A 19,192-nucleotide genomic window follows, 5' to 3' on the forward strand; every position below is an offset into this window, starting at 1 on the left:
TATATATATATATATATATATATATATATACATAAAATATACATATATATATATATATATATATATATATATATATATATATATATATATATATATATATATATATATATATATATATATATATATATATATATATTTATATATATATATAGGTCCCTATCAGTTGACTGAGTTTTTAGAAACTCGAAATTCATAGGTTTTGAAATCTGAAGCTTTTGAATGGGCATAGTGATAAAGTGCGGATCAGGAAATTTACCCTTTTCCTCATTGTAGTGTAATGTCGGAGTTGATACATATAATTTGTAGGGGGTGTGATTGGCACAGGGGGCTTGCCCCCTGCAGAAATATCAAAAAGGTAGAATTTTGTGCTTTTTTGATGTTTGACTTTTCAGAAACTCAATCATGTGGTCTCGACTGTATGAACTTCGAGTTTTGAAAACTCGATCATCTGATACAGACCCACATATAAGATTACCTCTTCATTTCATTTCATTTGTTAAATAAAGAGGTTATTGAGCTGTATTTATGGAAATAACATACAGGCTTATGATATATGAATGTTTCTAATTTGAATCAGGATTTGAAACATGCTTTAAGAGGTGTGTTTCAATCTGTAGATAAAGTCTTGAGAAATTGTCCTCTTTTGTTGTATTAAAACGGTATGCTTGGTTACTTAAGTAAAACTTCTCTGATGATTTAAAAGCCAAAATTCTGAATGCACCTTTAAGCTCTGAAATGGTGTTTTGGTCCTTCTCTTTCACAGATTCTAAAAAGGTAGAATGATAGAGGCAAATTAAGGCATGGGGTAGCTGGGATGTTTTATGTGCCCAGGTACTCCCCAAAGAAGCTGTCTTCCTTCAAGGGATAAATAAATATTCTAGCCAAACAAATGTCAGGGATCAAAAAAGAAATGGCAGTAGGATAATTCTTTGAAACCAAACAAAAGGGTTCCTTTCCATCTCTGCAATGGAACGACTTTGGCAAACCACAGAGTACCCAGACACACACCCTTCTACCCTTCCTTCTCTTCCTCCTTCCCTCAGGCTCTATCTCAACCCTGCAACCTGGCTGCACATACCCTCACACAAACAGATTCTGAGAATAATTCAGGAGGATACACTTGGCAGTTGATAGAAAATCCTTCCCCTTTCAATGTGATTCCCATACACCCCACCAGACAATACAGAGCGGTTTCCTCCAGTGCTCCATCACATGGTAAAAGCAGGGGTCATAGATCCAGTGCCTGCAATTCACAAAGGAAAAGGATTTTACTCCAGAATCATTTTGGTACCAGAAAAGGATCACTTCTGGTGACCCTTCCTGGATTTATTCTTTTAAACACCTTTGCAAAATTTCTGAAATTCAAGATGCTTATCCTGGAGTTACTTACAGACTATTGTTTCATGGTGACTCTAGATCTCAAGGGCACTTATCAGAATATTCCTATTGTGCCCAATTTCAGGAAAGTTTTGAGATTTGCTGAGTCTGGCTTATATTATTAAAGTTCATAGTCCATAGTTTAGTACTAAGCTAACTGCCCTTCCGAGCCATTTTAAGCCTAGCTAATTATCCCTTGTGAGACTCAAACCCTGCACCTTGTGTTTCTAAGGCAAACACCTTAGCCATTAAGCCACCCTCCCTTTTCCTAATGCACCTCATATGCTTACAAAGTGTCTAGCCCCATTTGTTGCCTATTAAAGAACTCCAGGCATTCACATTTTTTCTTATTTAGATGACTTGCTGATTTGTCCAGATTCTGTATCCAGGTATTTGGGATGCTTAGAAAGGGTCACATCCCTCCTTTCCCACCTTGGCTTCAAACTGAACTTTCAAAAGTACTTTCTGACACCCATATTCAATACATTGTTTTCCTATGGTGTTTGATATACACAATTAAAAGGATGGCCCTCTTGCCAGGAGACAAAATTCTGAGTTATCACAGCATTTTCTTGGATTTTTCTTTTCTAGATGTGGCCTCAATAAGATAATTCCTCAAAATTCTAGGCCTCATGGTATCAGTAATCCTCATGATACCACTAGCCAGACTACACATGAGAACAATTCACTGGTACTTGATGAATTGTTGGACCCAGCACCTTCATCCCTTGGATTTCCAAGTGCCAGTACTGGGATTTGTGAAACAGGAAGTGCAGTACTGGAGGAATCAACTCCCTTTCTCTCTTTAGACACCAGCCCAGTCTGTTCAGATGGACTCTTCAGATTTTGCATGGGGAGCAGTGTCCATGGAAGGACAAGCATAGGGTTTGTGGGCGTCCTCTGGACATGTCAAAGCATATAAATGTAAAAAAAGATGTTGGTACTGATTCATGCCTTAAACATTCTTCACCCCTTACGGACTCAGGATCCTCTTCTAATGATCACAAACAACACTATCATGATGTGGTACTTGAACAAGCACGATGGTTCAAGGTCATAACCTCTTTGCTGGCTGGCATTGCTGGCCTGGGAGCTGGTTCTATAGCAATCTCTAATACATTCCATCAGAGCAAAACACAATAGCAGACAGTCCAAGCAGATCCTGGACAAACCCTCGTGAGAGGAAGTTCCATGTAGAAGTCTTCCAGAACTTGACACAGATGTGAGAAACACCTCAAGTAAATATGTTCACCTCCTTTTAAAACAGACAGTTGAAAAAATTCTGCTTAAGGTATCCTTGCAGCCACGCTTAGAATACAGACGCTTTATCATTCCTATGGTCAGGAATGTTCCTGTATGCATTTCCACCCTATCCAATGATTCCCAAGGTACTTCAAAAGATTCAGAAAGAATTACCAAAGATCACTTTGGTAACCGCCTTTTCCCAGGCAAAGTTAATTTACAGGCTAATGACCAAAAAGCCACACACTGAAGCATAACTGCAATATACTTAGAGGAGGGCCCAGCAACATTTAGTAAGTGAAGTTCTTCTGCCACATGACTTCAGTCACTGGCATTTGTCCAGACTTTTATACATTTCTCCAACTGGGCAAAGATTCTTTTCAACATTGATATGTTCAGTGTCATTAGGCTATAATCAGTTTCCATGTGATCTTCAGTTCCTTCCTTCTACACAGGAAGGAGCTTGCTTGCTTGCTGTGATGTCTTAGAACACTGATGAAAGCGAGGAGGAATGGATATCCAAAAAGACTGTTTAATGTCAACAGCAGCAAACCAAGTAAAACAATTTGACAAAATGATATAAAACTCTGTCCACTGGTTAACCCAGGCCTCGTCCTTTCAATAAGGACTTCTTCAGAACAATGAACAAAACAACATTTCCATTTAAATATCCTTCTAGTATATCACTAATTGATTCAATTATTTAATTAATTCATTAAAACCTGTGATTTGATTTTAAAATAGTTTTAAAAACCTCTTAAAGGAGCCACATTGTGATATCATAATGTAATACAATACCCTACTTTCCTACATTTGATTACTGACCGTGTAATTTTTATATGAACTCTATATGAACTTGTACAAACTTATTACTGAAAAAATTAATTTAGTATCAAAAATATCCATTAATATATCGATAAATATGTAAATAAACAGATAAATATATGTAGTGCATAAAATACTGTTAATAAATAAGCACTGTATGAATAAAAATAGATAAAATTATCCTAAAATAGGCTTTAACTTTAAAATGGGTGCTATACTAATGCTTTCATTGATGCCCAGATATTTTTGGGCATCTAACCGCAATTTCCACCTTAACTCACATGAAGGTGAATGTCTAAAATTTTTCCTTGTATATCTTTTTTGATGTGCTGTATCACACAAAATTTAAAATCGTGGTCAGACTTAGCCGTTAAATGTCTGGATAAAGCATTAGTAACTTTACCATGTTTTATATCCAATGTATGTTCCCTTATTCTTTCTCTAAAATGTCTAGATGTCTTGCCCACGTAAAATACTGGGCATTTTTGACATTGTGCAATATAAACCATGTTTTGCATGTAACAGTCAAAATGTCCTACAATGGGAATAATGTTATGATTAACCCTAATATATTCCCGTTACCATAATAAATTTACATGTGGAACATCTACCACATTTGTAATTTCCAAACTTCCTTCCTATTGTAACTGTATTTAACTGTGCATCCTTCTGTAACAGTTCTTTAAGGGATTGGTCTTTCCGAAATACAAACTTAGGGACTTCTCCTATTTTTATGTTTACTTGCTTATCTAATTGTAGGTAGTTATGTATGTTAAATTTGTGTTTTGTTTCATTCTACTCGTATCTTAATTCATTCTCAAAATTTTGCTTTCATCAGTGCTTACATTCATCTTAATTATGGACTGATAAAAACCTATTTCTCTTTTATGCACCACCTCTTTCTTTACATTATTACATAAATCATCAGGGTAACCCCTTCTTTTGAACATAGTAATCATAAAATCTAATTCCTGTATAAATGCATCACTGTCATTCACCATTCTTGCTGCTCTTACCATTTGACCTTTTATTATGGCTCTTTTTTGGTGGTAAGGATGCCAGCTGTTAAAATCCAAATAGGACTGAAGTTTTTTGTCAACATATCAGAGAGGAAACAGCTCATAAACAAGGATAGAGAGATACTGAAGGTCATCTGGGTGTCTTATTCTAGGCTAAGAAGAGCACTGGATCAAGACTGTGCCAAAAATATCTTCACTTGATGCGTTACTGCACAGAATTTGATATTTAAAGTGACTGGACTATCGCTTTGACTGTGGAGTATAAGGAGCAACTTAGGTCAGTTGCATCTCCACCAGCTTCTTCCTGAGAAATTACCATCTTCTCAAACTTCATGCTGTTCACTGTTGATTGCATCTCTCTCTATCTCTCTCTCTCTCAGTATGGAAATATATACAAAAATCTGGATCTATTTCTTTTTGTTGAATACTCTTTTTTTTATCTAATAGCCGTGGTGGTGCAGCGGTAGTGTTGTTTCCTTACAGCAAGAGGTTCTCCTGTTCGATTCTCGGCTGGAGTGCCTTCTGTGTGGAGTCTGCATGTCCTCCCCACAATCGAGTGGCATTCGAAAGATATGCTTGAATGGGTGTGCCTTCGTTGAAGGTTAGGCGTCGGGCTGGCAGCTTGATACCATACAAAATCTACTGCCAATCATTAGCGGACCGGAGTTCCGCTGTGGCGTTCCCCTAACCGGGGAAAAAGCCAAAGAGACAAAAGCAAACTCTTTTTTATCTAATTACAAATCAATGAAAAGTATTAATTGAAATCAAGTTTCATCTAATCAAATTTCTTGCAAGACATAAACTAGAGAAAATGCTCTTTCTAAAAGAATAGTTGTGTAAAATCTTACCATAACCATAGATCTCCTCCTTTTCTGTATGCTGCTGCATTCGTAAACATGAGGGAGTCCGCTTCTGGCAGACTTTTACATCCAGCCAGTATACAAAAGTCTAATGCAACTGTGAGGTACGTGCGACGTCACATGGTATCCAAAACATACGTCGGTCATAAAGTGACATCGGGTATAAAATGGATGTTGGCATGTACCAGACCTCAGAACTTTTCTGCTGCCTCTCCAATTGCCTGACAAGTTGCAAACCTTGGTTCAGATAAAGTACCATGTTGGGGCTTTTTCTTTGCAATCTTTGGCTACGGTGTAGTTTTGATTACATGTCAGCTATGAAGGGCAAATCTCAGTGTGGAAGGCAGATTCCACATAAGGATGCACGCAACCTTCATTTATTTTGCCTTGGCCTGGATCATGCCCATAATGCCTGTGCTATTTGTAAGGCCTTTGTACCCAAGACCCTATGCAGTTGCTTAGCTTTTCTCAACTTATATCTTGAAAATTAGCATCTTAAGCATCTTGCGTGGGACATGGATGCTGTGTCAGGCCCTTCAGCCAAGCCGCAAATAAAGAAGGCCAAGAAGCCTAGGCATGATTTACTTGTTGCTCCCTCTGTTCCAAGCATCTCTCCTGTGGTCAATGTTGGCCTGGAGACCATTCCAGGGTCAGTAGATTCTCCTTTAATATGTACCAGTGTGGAGGCCATGAAGGACCCTGCCAGCACATCCTCAAGGGAATTGCAGTCATACGACTTGGGCGTGGTGGGGGAGGACTACTGCAGACATCCTCCAGGAGAACTTCTCCTTCACAGTGTCACTGTTACAGAGTCTAGGATTCACACTCAAATCTTTTCTGGTTCCTTCTTAAGATCACATCTTTCTGTGTTGCATGATCCAATCAAACAGGATGATGGCTTCCTTACCCCCAGAAAAGGTCCTGCTCCTTACCTCCTACTGTCAGGACCTCTTGTTCCCACAATCCCTGACTGCCAGGGAGTTTCTTCACCTCTTGGGGTTCATGTCTTCCACAGTTCCCGTGCTCCCCTTAGCCAAGTTGCACATGAGGAAACTCCAGTGGTTTTTGAGCACACTCCTACCCTCTAGAGTTTGTTATCCCACTCCTGCCTTGTCTGAAAAAGGAATTGCATTGGTGGATCCAACAGGTGGCAAAGAATCCAGGATTACCCTTATAACCACCTCATCCCACACAGGACCTTTACACACATGCATCAGACATGGGATGGGGAGAGCTTTGGACTCATGGAGGGTCAGACACATCTGGTCTCCAGCCTAGAAAGGGAGCATATCAATATAAAGGAGATGAGGGCCCTGATCTTCGCCCTACAAATCTTCAAGCCTCATCAGTCCCTGGGGGTGTTAAGATGGTTTACAGACAATACCATGGTTCTCTGGTATGTCAACAAACAGGGTGGGACAAAGTCTTACCTCCTGTGCAGACTGGCCTTGCAGGCCTGGGAATTAGCTGCCCAGAGTCAAATTTCCCTCCAGGCGGTTTACATTCCCTTAACTCAAAATGTGGTGGCAGATACACTGAGCAAGTCCATGATTCAATCTCATGAATGGATGCTTCACAGGGATGTGTTTCTGGACATGATCTATCGATGGGGGTAAACCTGAAGTAGATCTCTTTGCCTCCCTCATGAACAGGCAACTTACAAAGTTTTGTGCCAGGGTCCTAGATCCCTTGGCATGGAAGGTGGACTTTCTATCATTCTCTTGGAAGGGGATGCTTCTTTATGCATCCCCCTCCCACCCTCCCTCTTCTTCAAAAGCTCCTGTTAAAAATCCAACAGGAGCAACCAAAAATGTTGCTGGTGACTTCCTTTTGGCCAAGACAGTATTGGTTCCCCCTTTTTCTGCATTTAGCCAAGGGCAATCACCACAAGTTACCCAACAGAATGGACCTACTCACACAGGCCAAGGAAACATTAGTTCACCCACAGATATCAACCGTACAACTGACTCTGTGGGTGATAAGGTTTTGATTGCCTTCAGACACCTTTTTTCTGAGAATATGCTACAAGTTCTGCAGGAGGCCAGAAAACTCACAACTAGGAAATCCAATGTTTCCAAATGGAAAAGGTTTTCCACCTGGTGCCTCAAAAAGGATTTACAACCATTGTTAGTGGATATTCCAGTGGTCCTGTCCTACCTGTGTGAATTACTGAAGAGTGGACTGTCATAGTCCTCAGTAAAAGCTCATATTTCTGCTATATCTGCATGTCTGCCTATGTCTTCCCCCTTAGCTTCTTGGTTGGAAGCTAAACTCTTCTTAAAAGGTCTCCCTCACATCAGACCACCAAGGAAACCAGTTGTCCCTCCTTGGGATCTCAGCTTTGTCTTAGAAATTCTTAATCTGGCCTGTTTTGAGCCAACAAGCTCTGGTTCCCTGCAACACTGCTCTTGGAAAACAGTCCTTCTCATGGCCATTACGTCTGCCAGAAGGGTGTCTGAGTTACAGGCTATCATGCCCTCCTCCCTCTTCACAGTTTTCCACAGAGATCGGGTTTCCCTATGCACTAACCCCTCTTTTATGCCCAAGTTGGTTAATGAGTTCGGTCTCAATCAGTCCATCAATCTTCCATCCTTTTTTCCCCTCTCCTCAATCCTTTAGTGAGAGGATCCTACACACCTTAAATGTGCACAGGCAACTCAGATATTATCTGGATAAATCCAAACCTATTCAGACATCTGACTACCTGCTTGTTTCCTTTTACCCAAGGGCCCTGGGCCAACCTGTTTTCAAGCAAACTATTTCCACTTGGATTTTGAAAACCGTTTCCTTCTGTTATGTGGCTCATGGAAAAAATCTACCCTCACCTATTACGGCACATTCCACTAAAGCAGTTGCCTCCTCTGGGGCCCTTTTTAAAGGCCTGGATACTTCATCTATCCTGGAAGCAGTTACTTGGCCCTCTGTTCATACCATCACAAAACATTATAAACTTGATGGCATTTCCAAGTCCACAGCTGGTTTTGTCAGGGCTATTCTGCATGGGTTTGTGGGGAATGTTTCTGCTCCTCTGCCCAATTCTTCCTCTGCGTGAGCTTTGGTATTCTCCCTCATGTTATGAATACTGCAGCATATGAACAGAAGGACATAGAAAAGTTGTGTGAAATCTTACAATAATAGCCATAGATGTTATCTTCTATATGCTGCAGTATTACTCCCCCCCCCACCTTCCTCCTGATGCTTGTCTGTGTACTGGTGTTATGCTTTCTTTACCTTGGATAAAGCTGGTGCTTTTTGCGGCATTCAAATAAGTTTTAAATGTATTATTGTGAAGATTTATTATTCAGTAATGGCAATTAGATAAATGAATGGTAACTATGTGTGTGTGTGTGTGTGTGTGTGTGTATACACATACGGGTCTCTTCATTTGATTGAAACTCAAGTGGCAAAATCCATTTGACTGAAAACTCATTTCACTGAAAATTTTTTTTGACTGAAAACTAATTTGACAGAAATGTGGAGAAATCTACAAAAAGTATCTGATGATGCCATTTCTTATCACTGGAGATACTAGGGAAGCGAGTTTGGCAGCATACATGCAGACTGCAGTGCTCAGTGTTATGTTGTACCCCCAGATCTGTAGATGATTGTGTTTTTGGTCCAACACTAGTCCACTCTGTGTGGTGTTTTTTCTTTACTCCATGACTGTGCAACTATGAGGAGTGCAAGAGAGCTGCCCCTCTGCAAAAAAACATTTTTTTGAGGAGTGATTGTTGTGTAGGTTTTATATCAGTCAAATGGGTTCAACCATTTGGGTTTCAATCAAACATTCAATTATATTACGCACACAAACACACACACACACACACACACACACACACACACACGCAACACACATATATCTGGGTTTCATTTCAATGAATGAAATTACGTTATTATGAAATGTAATCTTGCAACTCCTTTTTCCCAAAAGTGCATTTTTTCAAAAATGCACTTTCGCGAAAAAGAAACTAAGCGAAAAAACACAACACAACACTAACCACATTTATGCAGGGGGCAAGACCCCCTGCACCCCACATACCCCCACTACTTATATATTCTCACTCCGAGATTGCACTACAGTAGGAAAAAGGGAATATTCACTTATACCTGCTGTGCCGCGATCTAAGAAACACCATCCATTGTTGTTTGCTTAGTTGCTTTTTCACAAAAGGGCATTTTTGAAAAAATGCACTTTCACGAAAAAAGGATCACCTAATTACGTTTCGTAGAAACGTAATTTCGATGCGTCGAGGTAGACACACACACACACACACATATATATATATATATATATATATATATATATATATATATATATATATACACATGCACACACATATGGATTTATGTAACGAATACACACACACACACACACATATATATATATATATATATATATATATATATACACATACACACACATATGGATTTATGTAACGAATACACACACACATATCTCTCTCTCTCTCTCTCTCTATATATATATATATATATATATATATATATATGCTGATTTACAGAAGCATCAAAATGGCAGTATTTTGACAGTCACCATACTGAAACAAAGAGTTCCCTTTTACAATCTGTTAACCAAAACTGTTCCACAAATTCAGACATCAGAATAGTGGTAGTGTTACGGGAAAGGATTTTCTAAGGTAAGGTATAAGGCTGGGTTTGGGGCAAGGTTAGGATTAACATGGGCAAGGCGTTCCCCAACTGTATGTGTACAGAACCCTTTATTTTAATGTTGCTATATCTGTGGGGATTTTCAGTGGCAAGCTGTGTCATTGAATTCCTGTGATATAATAATTACATACTCCATTTCACCTAAAATGTTGACAGGAGACTACACTCTAAAACTGATGTTCTACATTATTTTTATTTTTTTTTTTTTTATTTTACCTTTTGCTGGTCATGTTAGTCCCACTGGACCATCAGCCTCTTTTCGGACCCAAGCTGGTATTCATACTGAAATTTAGCCAGGACACTGGGGAAATTGCCCTAATCTTTTGATAAGTGCTACAGAATCATTTATATTTACCTGAGCTATCACCAGCACAGATCAATAGGAACTTAATTTGATGTCTTTTCCAAAGGGTGGCACCTATGACAGTACAACACCTCCTAACACTACACTATAGTGGCAGTAATGTTAAATGAGTCCAGTTACCTGGAGTAGGAATAGAACCCACAGCCTTTTGATCTTCAAACACCAGATGCAAGGGAGCTACAAGTTGAGCCACTCACACTATTGCATTGCGGTTCTTCAGTGTTAGTACCTCTTTGCAAGAGTGTAGTATAATTAACAGTTGAGTTTAATGAGCCATTTTATTGTCCTTTCTGGTCGTAACTCACATTGAAAAAAAATGTTTTAAGTGTATTATTCGGTTAAATTGTGTTAGCAATACATGTGCATTTATACAGCTGCATTGCACTTGCAGTAGTAAAGGTATTACTTTCTAAGCTTTATCAATACAAAACAGTTTTTCACTCATACTGTCTGTACAGTTGTGTTTTACACATTATGTTCCCAGTTTCAATGCAGAACTCATGGAGACAAACTGAAAATTATATTTATTACAGCTGAAAGTTACAGCTCGATTACTAAGTGTTTGCACTGACTATGGAGCTAGTTAAAAAGCAGACAAGCTTGTTTTCCAAAGTGATTGCATTTAATGCCACACTGGATGATTTCATACAGATTAAAATATTTCAGATAAGCATCAAGGATTTCATGATCCTTTTTGGCCAGTGAGATTTTAAGGTTGATACTGTCACTATCACTGTGTACATGTATACATATCTGTACATTTGTCAAGAGTATTGATGCTATTCTAAGGTACCAAATTAAATGGAAAAGTACTGCTTAGTGAGAAATTCATGCAGCTATTATTAGCATTTTGTGTAGATTCCCAAAGCTTACCATACACGGGAGGTTGAAGGATAAAGATACAGATGCTTCTGGGGAACGGTCCTAGCAAAGTGTGCTCTGGACCTTGTAAAGGAATCTAGTTTGTAGTGTTTTGTGAAGGTATGAACAGAGGACCAGACTGCTTCCTCTGGAATGCTTCTAGAGTCCAACCCTTTCTAATATGCTATCGAAGAGGATAAGGCTGTAGCTGAGTGGGTCTTAACCTTGTCTGGAAGAGATTTCCCATAGAGGGGGGAAACAGAAAACAATAGCAGAGGGCAACCATCATGCGATAGCTTGTTTAGAGACTGGTTGAGCTGTCTTAACCCCCATACAGGAGACAAACAGCTGTTGAGCATTCCTAAAGGGTTTGTTCTGCCAAGGTAGTTCCTGAGCTGCCTGCATGCATCCAAAACATGTAGAATCTTTTCTCCCTTGGTTTTTGGATAAGGATAGACCACTGAGAAATTGATAGCTTGATTTAAGGTAAATTAGGAAACAACTTTAGGCATAAATGATGGACTAGTGCATAACACAACCCTGTCCTTGTGAAAAATCAGATTGGTCTCCCACTAGAGCTTGCAACTCAGGGACTTGCCTTGCAGATGTCAGAGCAATGAGTAAAACAGACTTCCAAGTAATGAACCATAAATCGACATCAGAGGTAGGTGTAAAAGAAGGTAAGATAAAGAAGTTATGTACCTACCATAACGTTCCATGTTAGTTGTCTTCATCTAGTCTTCTTTCTTGATGGTAGGGGATCGGAGCCAATCCTCAGCTCCAACTTGGCCATCTTCTATAGCTCGACAGCTGTTTACTGGCTTGAGGCTACCCCTTATCCCATGATGCCTAGCGATAGCTACCCAGATCTCGTTTGAAATAGCTAACCCCAGACATAGCCAGAGAATAAACCTGTCCAAACAAATAGGTTGAGAATACCTGTCATACTCTCTAAGTCAGTACAGGAAACAAACCAGAGAACACTCAGCCAGTTTAAACAGAACTCCTCTCAGTCCAATAGGACAGGGGGATGGAGGATGGGATGCAAGGAAGAAGGCGAGATGAAGACAACTAACATGGAACGTTATGGTAGGTACATAACTTCATGATGTTAAGTTGTCTATCTCGCCTTCATTCTTGCTGGTTGGGACAGCATCCCTAGCACCTACAATCCTGGGTGGCTCATTGGAACAGACTCTTCAGAACAGTGGAACCAAAGTCAGCTCTGCTCCTGGAGACCATATCTAGCTTGTAATGAGAAATAAAGGTATGAGGATTTGCCCACGTAGCAGCTGCACAGATAGAATCCATGGGCAACCTAGATTGGAAGGCTACAGAGGTGGCCAAGGCCCTAGTAGAATGACCTTTCAGTTTAATAGGTAACTCTTTGTTCCTTAATTGATAGATGAAGGTAATAGTGTGAGACAACCACCTGGATAAGGTCACCTTGGAAACTGGGAGACCTTGTTTGCCTAGAGCATAGGAAAGGAATAGTTGGTCAGATTTCATTATTTCCTTAGTCCTGTGCAGATTGTCTATGAACATCCAATTGGTGTAATTTGTACTCTGCCTTATTGGTGTGGTTAGGGAAAAACACAGGAAGGTCTATAGATTGGTTTAAATTATTTTCTGAGCAGACTTTCAGAAGAAAAGAAGGATTCATCCTCAGAGCAACCCTATCTTTATGAAAAACCAAGTATGGAGGACGAACATAGTGCCTGAAGTTCAGAGACGCATCTGGCTGAAGTAATAGCTACCAGAAAGAGTGTCTTCCAAGACAGAAACTTAATGGAGCAGGATGCTGCTGGTTCAAAGGGGGGCAGAGTTAAGGAAGTAAGTACCAAGTTAAGGTCCCAAGGAGGAGGGGGATCTCTCATTGGAGGCCTAAGGAGAGTAGTCCCTCTCAAAAAAGCTTTACAGAGCTTATGAGACATAATGTTTGAATTTGACAAACCAACATGAAAGTTAGAAATGGCCACTAATTGAACCCAGATTGTAGCAGAAGCAGACCCGGAATTAAAAAGTTGTGCTAGGAACTCCAGAATTTTGTGGACTGGGGCTGAAAAGGGATCTGCGTTCCTAGCCTCTGCCCAACAAGAAAAACGTTTCCCTTTACTAGCATAAGTTTTTCTGATTGTGGACTTGTGAGAGGAGACAATATTCTCACGTACAGCCGGGGAAATGCTGGGAAGTCTGGCTAAGGTTGGAAGTGGAGCAACCAAGCTGTGAGCTGGAGAGTTTGGAAAGACTGATGCAATCCACCTGATTGATGAATCAGTAGGTCTGGAATTGGATCCAGAGTCCAGGGCTGATCGAGAAGGTAATGGCGCAGGAACGGGAACCATATCTTTCGAGGCCAGTAAGGGGCAATGAGAATCATTTTGCAACCCAACGATATTGCTTTCTGTATCAGTTTTGGAATCAGGGGAAATGGAGGAAAGGCATAAAGAAGACCCTGAGGCCAATCGTGGACTACAGCGTCTCTGGGTGAGTGACCTGGAAGCGGAAGAAGGGAGAAGTAGTTGCTGCATTTGCTGTTGAAGGGGGTGGCAAAAAGATCGCAGCAAGGCTGTCCCCATTTGCGGAAAATAAGATCTACAACTTCCTGATTCAGAGACCACTCATGAGACATGAGAATAGCTCTGCTAAGCCTGTCCGCTATGACGTTGGTCCTCCCAGGGATGTGCGTCGCAATCAGAAAACGTTGGAAGGAAATCGCCCACTGCCACAGTAGAGTGCTTCTTGACACAGGGGGTAGGACCTGGTTCCGCCCTGCTTGTTGATGTACCACACCACTGACATGTTGTCTGTTTGAATTACAATGGTCCCAGAAGGAAGAGAGTCCTGAACGGCTTGCAATGCTAGGAGCACGGCTCTCATTTCTAGGACGTTTATGTGCAGATGGTACTCGTGAGGCTGCCAAGTGCCTTGGACTGTCCTGCCCTGATAATACCCCCCCCCCCAAATTAGGGAGGCAACTGTGGTCACTGTGGCTACCAGAGGGGGCTAAATGAAGGGTCTGTCTTGAGTCACTAGTGGGGAGACCATCCACCAGGAAAGGTGCCTTTTGCAAGCTTCAGTAATCATAATCATGTGAGACATGGGCAGTTGTTGGAAAGACCACTGTGTGAACACAAGCCACTGAAGGATCCTCATGTGAAAGCGGGCCAGTGGGATTAAAAGAATGGCTGCTGCCATGGAACCCAGAGTTTGAAGGAGGAACCTGACTTGGATTCTTTTGCTCTGCATAAGAATTTGTATCTGCTGATGAATTGTAGACACCCTGTCTAGCGGTAGTCTTGCGAACATGTTCCCTGTGTTTAAGTCTGCTCCTGTGTAGGTGATAGATTGACAGGGCAACAAGGCGGATTTTTCAAAATTTATTGTAATGCCTAGCTGGGAGCAGATTGTGATTGTGTAGTCCCTGGCCTGTAGAAGTTGATGTCTGATAGTAGCAGTGAGGAGCCAGTCGTCTAGGTATGGAAACACTTGGAATCCTTCATGTCTCAGGTGAGCCGTGACCACTGCCATACATGTGGTGAACACCCTGGGGGCTGTGGTGAGACCAAAGGGCAGAGCTCTGAACTGGTAATGACTGGCTCCCAGCTGGAAGCGAAGAAATCTCCTGGAGCACCTGTCCATCTTGATATGGTAGTATGCGTCCTGAAGATCTATCGAGCACATCCAATTGTCCTGACCCAGAAAGGGTAGAATGGACTGTAGCGTGACCATCTGAAACTTTGTTCTTTGTACAGACCTGTTTAGCCTGCTGAGATCCAGAATTGGTCTCCAGTCCTCTGTCTTTTTTGGTACCAAAAAGAATCTTGAGTAAGTTCCGGATCCGTGCTGGTCTGCCGGGGCTTCCTGGATGACTCTTTTTTCTAGCAGTTTTGAAACTTCTATGACTGCTTGGTCCTTCAGTTTGGGTGGAACATCTGGAAGGGGTTTCCTTGACTGCAAGTGGGGTTGACAGAAGGGGAGTTTGTAACCTCCGGATATAACGGACCGTACCCCAATTGTCGTGTGTTAAATTTTGCCAGGCTTCTGGGTACAGTGAAAGTCTTCCCCCGACTGCCTCCAGAGGAGAGCAGGTGGGCAACCCTTCAGGGATGCTGAAAGGGCTTATCAGAGAAGGATTGTCTGTTGCCCTGGTTCTGCGGACCCCCTCTGCCATGAGGGTGGCGTCTGTTGTTATTGTTTTCCCCTCTGCCCCTGGAGGAAAAATCGCTACGTGTGTCAGGCAAGGCTCCTTGGGATTTTTGGAACCACATTTTTCCACTCTTCTGACCTTTGGGATATAGTCTAGAAGGAGTGGAAAACTGGACTCCCACGCAGAGAGAGTTTTGCCTTCTTGCTCACACCTAGTCAAAGTGTCTTTCACCTGTGGTCCAAAAAGAAAGGAACCATCAAAGGGGGTGTTGATGAATGACGCTCAAAAGGGTTCCGCAAAATTGCACAGCCGCATCCATGCATGCCTCCTGAGGGCTACACCCATACCTGCGGCTCTACTTGCACCATCGGCTGCATAAGAAATGAGCCTCATGGAAGAGTTAAATATAGAGTTAAGAGTCGCCAGCTGAGAAGCTACTTTAGCTTGAGCCCCCTCAGCTGATAGATCTTGAAGGGTATCTCCTAGCTCTTTAAGGAGATCCCTCTGAAGCCGGGTAAAATGGCATAAGTAGTTCAGTGACCTCATAGAGAAGGTCGCTGAAGCAAATATTTGCTTCCCGTATCTGTCCATAGTCCTAGACTCCTTGTTAGGAGGATGGACAGATGAAGAAGTCTCTGCTAACTCTTTCTTGGTGGCTGCTGCTACCACCATGGCATCAACAGGGACACCTTTGGTAAGGAACTGCTTATCATGGGGTGCTGAGATGAACTTGCCAGGTCTCCTTGGAGTTGGTTCCACTGTATCCGGAGCTGACCAAGCCTTTCGAGCCACCACTGCCATAAGTGGATCGAAAGGTGGAGAAACCCAGGAGGTGGAAGGTCGGAAACCGAACGCATCCATAAATACAGACTCATCCTCAGTAGGGGCTAGGGGATTCCAGTTCCCCCTCTGCTTAAGCATTTCTAGGATGTCTGAGAAGGAAACATCTTCAGAGGGGGATCTTGGAGACCCTTCCGATTCATCTAAGTCTGTATCAGAAGTGAGAGACTCAGGGGAGTCAATGTGCTTCCTCTTGCACTTCTTCTTCTGAGGGGGCTCCTCTGAGTGATCAGGGGAGGCCTCGGAAGAAGAGGAAACACCAAATGGGGTGTCCTGGAGTGCTGGTTCCCTACGCTTGGGGTCTGGAGGAGGAGCAGAGGTTGGCACAGGCACTACAGGGGACGGAACCGGTGGGGCCGATAGTGGAGCTGACTCAGTGGCCAGCACACTCCTCATGACATCTAAGGCATCCCTGCTATGATGCAGAGAAAGCTCTGGTTCCGAAGAAATTGGAATCTTTCTCCACACCAAGGGAGATGGCTCCGAGGCCGATGTAGCAGCCGAGCTCACCTGCACCGAAGCTCTGAGAGGGAGAACGAGGTCGGACAAGGGTCCGATGCCACTCGCCCCCTTGGAGCCGACGAGGAAGCCCCGGCGCCCAGATCCCTCGACGGATGGCACCATCAAGGGAATCAGAACCGACAATGGAACCGAAGGAGATAGTGTTATCGGAGCCGACGGTTCCACTACTCAAACCTCAACGAACTCTGGCTCCGAACTCAATGGAGTCGGAGGAGGAACATCGATAGAAGTGGACGGAGCCGACACCTGTTGAGGAATGCTGGACAACATCTTGGCAAGTGCCTGTGATTTCAGCAACCTACTGACCACTCTCTCCACATCGTGATCCGACAGCCTGGAGGACCAAGAGGAGTGAGAAGATCTGTGACTGCGGTCGCTCTGGAGCAGGGGAGACCATGGAGCTGAATGAATTGATTCCAAGAAAGAGGATCTTTGCCTTTTGTGGCTCCGAGATGGTTCCGAAGATCCTGATGGAGCCGATGGGGAGATAGCCTTATTGGTACCGGCTGGAATCGAAGTAGAAGGCGTAATCTGAACCAAGGACGGCTTCGGACTTGGAGCCAATGGCTTGGAAGATTTAGGGGATTTCACAGGCTGAGTCTTGGCCGGTGAATCCTGGGGCTTTAAAAGACCCCTAAAAATAAGCTTATTTTTGCGCTCCTGCAGAACTCTTGGGCTAAATGCATGGCAGATAGAACAAGAGTCCTGCAGGTGCATGGCGCCTAAACAATAGACGCAAGAAGTGTGCCCATCTGTCAGACACATTTTCTGACAGCATGAGTCATACTTCTTGAATCCAGAAACTTTGGATTCTTTTCACATGCTGACAAAAAGAACACTAGAAATACCACAACAAAAACTATCTAGCAAATACAGTCTACACAAAAACACTATACTAGCAGACTAATACTAAGGTTTTTTTTTTTTTTTAGGAAAGCCTCTAACTTAAACGGCTAGCCTAAGAAAGAAAGGTAGAAGAAAAGCCTCTAATCTAAATGGCTAACCTGACAAGAAGAGGATAAGGGGGGAACTCTCTAAGTTAAACAAGTTCTACAAGGAAGGGGTGGAAAGCTACAATAAACACTAGCTAACAGAGAAAAACAAGACTAAAAATTAACAATAAACCAGAAAAAAGGACTATTTCTAATGGTAAGAAAGCTGTATAACAAAGTTATATGAGCCTGAGCCAGAAAAATGACACCTTGTAGCTGAAGCGGCAAATGAGATCTGGGTAGCTATCGCTAGGCATCATGGGATAAGGGGTAGCCTCGAGCCAGTAAACAGCTCCTGAGCTATAGAAGATGACCGAGTCGGAGCCGAGGATCGGCTCCGATCCCCTACCAGCAAGAATGAAGGTGAGATAGACAACTTAACATCACATTTTCAACAAAGGTGACATCCTAGGAAGGAGGAATTTGCTTTCGAAGAGGACTCACATGCAACACTCCTTTCATAAACTATTTGTCCATGAAAAGACATGAAAGAGGGGGATCTATGGGTAGACAAGCTGAGATATTGGCAAGATGCACTTTGACAGAAGCATATGAAAAACCATCTCTAAGTAGCTCACACAAATATTTTAAAACCAGAGGGGTTGAAACCCTTTTGAGACCTTTGTTACTGGTTAGGCACCACCTAGAAAACCTCTCCCACTTATAAATGTAAGATTTTCTAGTTGCTGGTTTTCTTGCCTCCTTATATAACTGCTGCACCTTAAAAGGTATCAAACTAGAGTCATACAGGCTGTTAGTTGCAATTGCTTTAAGTTGGAGTATAGCATTGTCCTGATGCTCTAAGAGCAGATCTAGTCAGTGAGGAAGCTGGTGGCTATTGCTCTTAGCCAGTTCCATTAAACAAAAACTCCCAAGAGGACACCTTTCCCGGTCTAAATGGGAATCTTAAAATAAAATGTGTACTCAAATGGAAAACCTAACCATTGACGTCATACTAACACATGTTTTTGTTTAATTAATTAATTAATTAACATACTAGCCTATTTATTCTCTAACAAATGTATTTGCAGTTACTTCTAAAGAAGTTCAAAAGTAAACACAGTGAACAAAAGCGCTGAAATAATCATACTGGTGTTTGATTCTTTATTTCTTCCTCAGCCCTTTTGGTTTTTAGTTTATAAAGTCTTTTAGTCCTTATATAAATATAAATATATATATGTGTGTGTGTGTGTGTGTGTGTGTGTCTATATAAATATATATATATATATATATATATATATATATATATATATATATATAGATCTACTTCAGTAGATCAAACTTTTAAATGTTCGAAGCTCATATGGCCAAGACCATAACATCGAACATTTAAAAGTTCGAACACTGAATTGAAACAAAAAAAACAAACAAAAAAAAAAACTCCTGCACCCTCACACCCCCGCACTACTTAAATATACCAACTCTGAGATCGCACTACATTGCGGAAAAGGGAA

The 19,192-nt window shown here is 41.8% G+C and overlaps 1 protein-coding gene across 1 annotated transcript in view; it reads right to left on the reverse strand.

The window, feature by feature from the left end:
* The window catches only part of BCL2 (BCL2 apoptosis regulator), a 919,075-nt gene that overhangs the window by 56,223 nt on the left and 843,660 nt on the right, over positions 1-19,192 (reverse strand). The window lies entirely within an intron of this gene.

Source organism: Protopterus annectens, chromosome 3.part0, assembly GCF_019279795.1.
Source record: "Protopterus annectens isolate FY-2018-M chromosome 3.part0, PAN1.0, whole genome shotgun sequence".
NCBI classification, from domain to species: domain Eukaryota; kingdom Metazoa; phylum Chordata; order Ceratodontiformes; family Protopteridae; genus Protopterus; species Protopterus annectens.